Source organism: Furipterus horrens, unplaced genomic scaffold, assembly GCF_987537825.1.
Source record: "Furipterus horrens unplaced genomic scaffold, mFurHor1.1.pri manual_scaffold_10, whole genome shotgun sequence".
NCBI classification, from domain to species: Eukaryota; Metazoa; Chordata; class Mammalia; order Chiroptera; family Furipteridae; genus Furipterus; species Furipterus horrens.
In genome coordinates, this window is record NW_028327180.1 from 32,439,519 (window position 1) to 32,449,177 (window position 9,659).

At 35.6% G+C, this 9,659-nt stretch overlaps 1 non-coding gene across 1 annotated transcript; it reads right to left on the reverse strand.

Annotated features, from left to right (window-relative positions):
- Positions 1–8,604: 8,604 nt before the first annotated feature.
- Positions 8,605–8,730, reverse strand: LOC149999446 (U4atac minor spliceosomal RNA). The gene has a single exon (XR_016513862.1). It is a non-coding gene; the product is annotated as a U4atac minor spliceosomal RNA (small nuclear RNA).
- Between the last annotated feature and the right edge of the window lie 929 nt (positions 8,731–9,659).

A 9,659-nucleotide genomic window follows, 5' to 3' on the forward strand; every position in this document is an offset into this window, starting at 1 on the left:
TGAAATCATGCCTCATTATTGCAAATACTGTATTTGTAATACGATTTAAAATAGAACTATTTTTACTTTTTTATAGTTTTTGAATTATCGAGATATAATGACATTTCTCTCAAATGTAGCACTCCTGAAGTGAAATGCAAATAAAGTCAGGTTTCAGGACATCTGGAAGACTTGAATTGTTTTTTTATATTAGCAAATGATTGATTGACAGATAGCAAGGTAGGTGATGGATGGATGAATGGATAGACTTGAATGACAGTCATAAATAAAGATGTGAGTGTTTCATTGTTTTTATTTTTAGAACATAATGACTACAAACTTTAAAACTATTAAATTGAAGAAGTATTGGAGGATATTCCCAGAATTAAATGGGCTTAAAAACGCCCATTGAAGATTCATCATTTTGGTTCAGTTTCACAATATTATTGTGATTTTTTTCTTTCAATTAATCACAAAGCATCTATCAGGAGAACATGGGAAATCACTTTTATTGATGGAATTGTTTTCTTTAATTATGAAAACCCTCAGAAGTAAGTCTATCAGAGTAATTATAGTAACAGTGCATGTGCTATAACTAAACTATATGTCTCAGGTAACCACAACTGAAATTTTTAAGAAAAATACTTTGTAAGATGATTAGTAAGTAGTAATGAAATATATTAATGTGATCATTAAAATCATTATAACCATCTTATTATTTATATAAACAAATTTCCCTTTTTAAAATGTTTGTTTGCTGTAAATGAGCTCATCCAGGAAATGGTATTCCCTTATACTAAGGAATTATCAAAAGTCTAGAGGGCTCAGTTAATCAGAAAGTCCTTAATAAACTTGTCAAGAAATTTTAGAAAAAAACTTTCTTTAAACTATCCAGCAGCTCCAAAAGCAGAATATAAACTGACACTTTATTTAACATACAATAAGTATTTACTGAGAGAAAACTTTAAAATATGTCTGAAAAGCAAAAGCCTTATAAATGAAATCACAAAGATAAAAATGTCTTTCCTAGAAAATGGAAAATGCAGAAATGGAAAGGAAAAAATTGGGTTGGTGAAGGAGGCAGAGCAAAAAGCACCAGTTGAACTGTCTTAAGTCACATATGTATCATATTTTAAAAAGTGGTTGTTTATGATTCCAAAATACAATATATGTTAAAATTTACAATGAAAAGAATTAATAAAACTAACTAGATTGAAATATTAATATATATGAAGAAACATTATAATGATACAATATTATAATTATATGATAATGAAATGTTTTATTCCATTAGAATTTAACACATAACCAATATAATTAACAGAAAAACTTTTACAGGAAATGAACATGTGCTATGTTCCAACTGTAGAAACCTTATTTTAAAATTTCTATTCTTTTATCTGCACTAGGAATCCAAACATTTACACAAAATAAGTTTTTTTTACTATTATAAGTATATTAATAAACTTACTTTGCTCTGAATTGTTACTAACTTCACTAATAGTGTTAATTAGTAAAACATTGATTTCACTGAAACCAGTGATTGGATGAGTGGAATCAGAATTAGTGCTATTTTATCTATGTGGTACATTCAATCTCTTTCTGAAAGACAAGAAATCACAATAGCTCATAGTGTAGTTTAGGTTGTAAAACTTAAATATTTAATGCAACATCTGCCACATAACAGATATTTACAAAATAGCATGAGTAAATAAACTTGGATTTTTTTTGTATATGAAATCTAGTATTCAGTATTTATTTTCCTATGTATTCTATCCTCATGCATTGTTTTTACTTGGTATGTATGTTGGATATATATATGTTACAGTAATTCTCTGTTTAAATGTCAGAAATTCTGGGACCAACTTTTTTCAAAAGTTTTCCTAAGATGCATTTTGGTTTTTAAAAACTCTATTCAATCAGATATTCACCTTGCTAAAGTACAAAAAAGAAAAAGGCAAAGAGACTTTGAAAAAAGTCTTTGAAAGAGCAAAGTATAAAATATGGTGAAAATGTTGAAAGGTATTTTATTACCATAAGCTGTAGTAAATGTGAATTTAGCCTACAGTGACCTAAATTAAATACAGAAACTTATTCAATATTTTCTCTGATGGGCCTAATGAAAATACAGTTTTTAAGCAAGCTTAATAAAAAGAATCAAACAAAAGAATGCATGTTAATGTGAAATGATCCTCCACTAATGATTTTCTTTAAGAAAGAAAGAAAGAAACTTCCTATAAAACCTAAACAAGGTAGAAAGGACACACAGACACACATCTGTCATATGTTTGCTGCTTTACAGTTACTGCTTTAAGAAAGGATGTGAGTTATGAAGTGAGTCCTTTTGTAAACATTCTAATAAAGTCGGGGTAAGATATACAAGGCATCAGAACCCTTTAAGCTGCTGTTCTCTAAATAATGCTAAGAATTATATGCAAGTCTCCAGCTTCTATATATAAATTGTTGCACCAGCTCAAGAAACTAGACTGCTTCTTTTCCTTTTTTGCTTCATATTTTAAAAATCCTTTTAAGAAATCCTGTTTTATTCTTCCATTTTACAGGGGTGAAAACATTGCAGTGAAAAATCTATATTTTATAAGATGCTCATGCTTTTTGGAGAAAGGGGTTGATTCCTTTAATTTCTGAGCCCTAATTCTTTCCCCCTCAGTAAAACCTTGAATCTTTAGTTCGGTGGAGGTTACCAAAGATAACATGTGCAGGAGCACATCCTAGGCATTTATTCTCAGGAAAAAGGGTGGTAAAGGGGACCCAGAGCAGCCAATTAACCTGATTCCTTTTTTAACTGTAGTCTTTAAAAACGAAAAAGACAGTAGACTTTAAAAGAGTAGGACACACAGTAGAATATCTCCTCTCGTTCTCTCTTTTCTACTTAATATTTTTGGATCAAATAATTTTAGCTCTTTGGGATTAATTTCCACAGACTAAAGAATTTACATTCTTTCCTGTCTCCAGACTGTAGCATTGCTAGTTCAACCCTATTTCTTCTAACGCTAATGACTTTTTAATAGTTTATTTTTATAATTTAATTCTAATCTAATATTGACTCCTGAAAAAGAAAGTTTTAAAAATTATAAAAATCTTATCCACTGGTTAAAGAAAAAAGAATATTCTTCTTTGTTTCTTAAAGTATTTAATAGGAAAAAAATGTTAAAGCAGGAGAAAATCTGAAATTAAGGTTAAAAAAATTGAAGTAAAATGAACAAGTTATTACCAAAATATTGATTGCTAACAAGCTTTGTTTCATGACTACCTAGTTTTACTAGTTGAAAGCAACAAAGAAATATAAACATGACAAAAATTAATTAAAAAAACAAAAACGAATACTACAGATTAAGTATGTTGGTTTGTGTAGGGTGTGGAACTCTAATCAACCTCCTAAAGACACTCTAATTAATGTTTACTATTATTTCATAAGGATTTACGTTCCTTAAATTCACTGTTTAGTTTAGTCTGTGAATCTAGCATCATGAACTTTTTTCTCTTTTCTACAATAGGAATTGCCTATGGATGAGAATGGCTATTGCAAGATTAGATGTTAAAAAAGAAAAATCGAGCAAAGAATTTGAGATTACAGATGTTATAAGAATATTTTAATTTTTACTTGTCTTTCTATTAACAACACCCAATGACTATGGGACCATCCCCCTTTTTAACTATATATATTTATGCATGTGTGACAACAAAATATGTCCCAATAAAATATTTTTTAACTAGTGAAGCAAAATTGCTTTAAGCTTTTGATCTGTCTCATAGCTCCCATCTCTGAAAGTCTTCCCCTCTCAAGAGCTACATTCAAAAAGTCTAAGATATACAGCTGATGATTCAAGCTGAAGGACATGACGATAAACTATGGTTTCTCCTGAAGATAAAATACATCATAAATCGGTGCAACACTTACCTCATTTTAAATATTACTGTCTCCTTTTATCAGGTAACACTATATGACCTCCTCTTACCTTCCCTCTTCCCATATTTTACATGAGATTTTAATTCTATACAATGATCACAACCAGAATTTTTTTAAATTAAAATAGGATATATGGCTTTAAAGGCTTAGGTTATCTGATAGACAGATTTAATTTAAAAAAAAAATAATGAAGACAGACTAACTTCTGATGCCCTATAAAACATGGCAATAACAGAACTATATCAATTTATAAATTGCAATAACTCTTTACACTTAGCTGCAATTTATCACATGATATAAGATGATAGGCAACACGGTTTCATAAAATGGAAATGCATTCACAGCTACATGGTAAAGAGATATTTTTGCAGAGAGTGTATGACAATATAATATGTCATTTTTCCTCATTAAAATATTTATTTGTGAATTTCAGTGGCCTTATCAACACTGTATTTCCAGTGGACTGCATGATTTATACTGCCCAGTCTCTAGCCAGAAGTTAGCCTTTTCCTGGATACTCACATCTGGATTACACTCCCAAAGCTATTAAATGTGTTAAATGTACTAATATAAATCCTGATTATCATCTGCACAACTTTGGACTCGTATCATCCACCCTCCCAGGCCTGTTGAGAGGCAGGCTTTCTCCCTTGGCTAAGATAAAGGGGAAGGAAGCTCTCTTGGTCAGGAGAAAGCAGCTGGGCGAGGTGTGCCAGAGGGTAGCAGACAGTGGGGTAACCTGGCCTCTTTGCCCCTTTCCTTTCCCAGTGCCCCAGAGCAGACCCTGTGTGGCCCCTCTGGATACATCAGTCTTGTTTATCTTTGGGAACATCAGTCACAAAGCCTTCTTCCCATTTTCCAGTTGCTTATATTTGACACTGGAAATAAGAAGAGAAACCTGCGGACTCAGTCCCCTGACTCTTGCCTCCAAATGACTCCATCTTCTGAGTTCTTCATCTCCCAAAATACCTCAGACAGAAGCCACTTAATGAACTCTGAACTATATCCTTTTTTCAGAAGCTCTGTGGCCTCTGTAATCTCATGATCCTATCACCCCCTAAAATTCAGAGAGATTCCCAATGTAGCTGAAAATTCTTTATTGACTCAACCAATCCTACTTAAATTATTGTGGACTCTTTACTATTTGAGAGCTTTACATACATAGAAGTAAATGACATATCCTATTTTCATATAATATGGAAAAGAAGTATCCAATAAAATGCTTTTTATGCACTCCTATTGATTTTAAAGGTTTCCACTCAGGGCATGCTTTGTGAGAGTCTTCAAATCAGGCTGTTCGGTTTGTGCATATCAGACTCTTTCACCACCCCGGGCTCTGTGGAACCAGGCCATGCCTTTGCAACATGCTGCCCTGAGTAGACATGGGGTTAACAATGCGATCTCTAACCTTGAAACAGAATGAACTCAATTAGTTTTGACACACTCTCCCAATGGTTTTCCAACCCCATAATCCTAAAACCTCAACTTTACTCTAAGTCCTGAATATTGCCAGCTTTCCTTCTCTCAAACCCTGAAGAATATTCTTCCTACCCTATAGGGTTCCCTTCTTTCTTATTGCCTCCCACAATCAACGTCCTTCCCTTCCACATGTAAACCCTTCCACCTGGGCTTAACCCCCTCTGCACTTGCTTCCCCAGGCACTTCGCAGCATCTATTATCTGTTTGTGTCCTTGCCATGGACTCCTTATAATGTCTTCAAAGACACATTAAAAAGTTTTCCCAGCTGGGAAAAAAGTTACTTTATGTCTCCCTACCACATTCTCCCAGCTATTTTTCTCTTTCTGTCCTTCTTTTCCTTGCTATAAACTTCCCAAGCACTCATTCTTTTTCTAGCACACATAATTCACACATCACTAATTACCTGTTTCATGTCTACCTTCTCAAAATAGCTATAAACTCCATGAAAGCAGAGACTAAGTTGTCTTGATCCAGGCTATAAGCTCAATGCCTAATACAGTTTCTGGTACATAGCAAGCATTCAAAAAATATTGACGATATTGGATTACTTTATTTTAATAAGTGCTGTTTAATAAGTGCTCGTACACCATAATTTCTGAAAATATGGTTTCCACCCTCCACTCTCATGAAAATAAACACTCATCAAAAATTTTATGGTTTTTGAGGTGCCAGAAGCAAAGTGGAGTAGATGGCTAATCCATTGGACAGAGAAGATGAGTAAAGGCATAGGGTGGCAGGGGAGGAGGGAGAGAAAGAAAGAGATGAAACCATCAAAATTTAGCAAGAAAATTTAAATTTCTAAATACATGAGGAAATCTAATAAAAGATATATGGTTTTACTATATCAACAATTACTTCTATACAAACCACTACATAAAATAACATTGTTCTAGTCTTCACTTTTTTTGGCCTTTAAGAATCTGATGCTGACTTCTGGCCAAGATGGAGGCATAGACAGACACACTGTGTCTCCCTCCACAACTAAGAAGGACTACAACTACCTCAAAACTAGAAACAACCAGAAGTTCCAGAAAATCAAACTACATGGAAGTCCAGCAAACAAAGATATAAAGAAGAAATACTCATCCAGACAGGTAAGAGGGGCAGAGCCAGAGCAGAGAGGTCGAGATGTGGTGGCGGCAGCAATGGCTGCGGCAGGCCAGCAGAAAGCGCAGTTGTACGTTTTAAAAAGTCAGGAGGGACACCTGGGGAGTGTTTCCAGCTCCTCACCAAACCTCACAGCCCATGGTCCCAGCACCAAGGAAAATCAAGCCTCATTGCTTCTGACTGTGCAGACCAGTGGGGGTTGGGGTGGAAGCAGAAACTGCCGGTCTCAGCAGAGTCCGATTGTTTAAAGGGCCCTTATGGTCCTAGAACATCCACAGACCTATCCACTCTGAGGACCATGGTGAGGGCAGCAACTAGAGGGGCATCAGTCCAGTGCGGAAGTGGGAGAGGTGCCTGGAAAAGGGGCGAGTGCTGGGCAGGTGGCATTGTGCCCTCTCAGACCCCTCCCCCACATACAGCGCCACAATGTGGTGAAACACGTCGCCCTGTACTGATGAATCCCTAAGGTCCCACCCCTTACAATGTAACAAGAGTGACACCTCTACCTGGGATGCGGGGGCAAACAAACACAGAAGCCTGTCAGAATGAAGAGACAGAGAAGTAGGGCCCAAAAGGAGAAACAGATCAAGGTTCCAGTGGGAGAACTAAGTGATGAGGAGATAGCCAACCTAATAGATGAGGAGATAGACAACCTAACAGGCACAGAATTCAAAACACTGGTGATAAAGATGCTCACAGGCTTGACAGATATGCTTGAATGTGGCAAACGCATAAGAGAAGAAGTGAAGGCTATGCTAAATGAAACGAAGGAAAATCCACCCAAAACCAATGGTGAAGGGAAGGAAACTGGGGTTCAAATCAATTATTTGGAACATAAGAAAGAAAAAAATAGTCAACAAGGGCAGAATGAGAAAGCAAGAACTGAAAAAAATGAGAAAAACTTCCCAAATTCTGCAGAGATGGACATACAGGTCCAGGAAGTACGGAGGGTACCGGGCGAGCTGAATCCAGAGGGAACCACACCAGGACGCATCATGACTGAGATGCTGAAGGTGAAAGATAAAGACATAGTCCTGGGGGCAGCAAGAGAGAGGTGGAGAGTTGCCTACAGGGGGATTCCTATAGGACTATCAGCTGATTTCTAAAAGGACCAAGATTACTCTATCCAGCAAAGCTATCATTTGGAATGGAAGGGCAAATGAAGTACTTCCCAGACAAGGTGAAGCTAAAAGAGTTCATCATCACCAAGCCATTATTATATAAAATGTCAAAGGGACTTACTTAAGAAAAAGAAGCTAAAAACTATGAACACTAAAATGACAACAAACTCACAACTATCAACAACTGAATCTAAAAAATAAAAACAAAATCCAACTAAGCAAATCAGAATAGGAACAGAATCATAGGTATGGGGATCATTTGGAGGGTTATCAGCTGCGAGGTGGGAGGGGGAGAAAAGGGGAAATGGTGCAGGGACTAAGAAGCATCATTGGTTGGTAGAAAATAGACAGGGGGAAGTTAAGAATAATATAAGGAAAGGGTGAAGCCAAAGATCTTATATGCATGACCCATGGACATGAACTAAGGGGGTGGGATTGCTGGAGGTAAAGGGGGAACTGGGCAGAAGGGAGCAAAGGGGGAAAAATTAGAACTACTGTAACAACATAATCAATAAAATATACTTAAAAAAAATAATCTGATGCTGATGAGGCCACTTTGAGGGGGAGGGGGCTCCTGAAAACTGTTCTCCTCACAGCCCAGTTTGCTGAGACTTTTTCTCAGTCTCATTCCTCGAACCCCTGCAATCCACCTACACCCCAACCTCCTTACCTGGAATGTTGTAGTAGACTCCAATCTCTCCCACCTCAATTCACACAGAACATTATAAGGACGCTAATTTCCCCAGTTTAAATATTTCCAAAGCTTCTCACTGCTTGTATTATTAAATCTTAACTCCTTATCTTGATATTCAAGGACTTTTATAATCTGTACCTTAATCTCTCCAACCATACCTCCCAAATTACTTATAGTCAAACTGATCTACTTACTACGACCATGAATGTCTTACATTTTTTCCCCTAGGACTTCTGCTTAATGTCAGTTGCCTCTCCTTTCAGTATATACAAATATTGTTCATCTTTTTTTTTCTTTTTTCCAAAAATTGCATCAAGGTAAAGCACAGCTCTAGTTGATGTGGGTGTGTTGTTTAGGCATTAACAGTACTGCCCTCACTACACACTCATTGGACAATAGTGCAACCCAGAGGAAAGGATGGTGACGATTCATCTTTTAATATTCAGTCCAGGTTACTTTTTTTTCATTATTGATCTACCAATAAATTCCAAGTATAACTGTGTCCATTTGAACCATTATTTTGGAAACCAATCATGACTTAATCATCTATTTTCTTTTATTTTGTTAGGTTGGGAATAGCTTTGGGATACATTCTCAGTGTTCAAAATCTAAGGGGTACAAAAGTATACACAAAACAATGTCTTTCTCCTAACCTCATTCTTCAATCATCCAGGTTCCTGTTTGAATGCAACCAATGTTATCAGCTTCTTGTGTGTCCTTCTAGAGATATTTTATTAGAAGCAAATAAAATGTATTGCTTTTTAATGTTTAGCATTTTGTATCAAACAAAATGTATTTACCCCCTTCATAAATATCTAACACTATGTACTTAAACATTATCATCCTATTTATGGAGATTGTGTGCCTTGGCTACTTTATAGAAATATCTGTCATAAATATTCCTTGACTGATTTTGCAATTTTTTCTTTCAAGTTTGGAACAGACTATTCAATAGTAACAATGAATCTCCACCACCTTCCCCCTCAATTAAGAAAGATTAAAAAGTGAGCCATAGTGTTTTTTAAACACTTCCTCCCCATACACAGACTTTAAAGTAAAATTAAAGCACAACTAATCACTTATGCAGATGTGCATTGTTTTACTGCCATAGTTTAATGTGTTCCAGATAAGGCACATACCCTATTTCCTTTGGTTCTGATACATATGTTGATACAAAGATTAACAGAATCACTGATTTGTAATGGACAATTCTGTTTCATTTTAGAAATCTCCCATTTCTGCAGCATTCCAAGTTTGCTGAATGTATGTTTGCACTGAAATCTTGTTTCATAATTACGTCCATCTCCACTTCACCTTGCACATATTAGAAATGACATGGGAGCCCACCCAC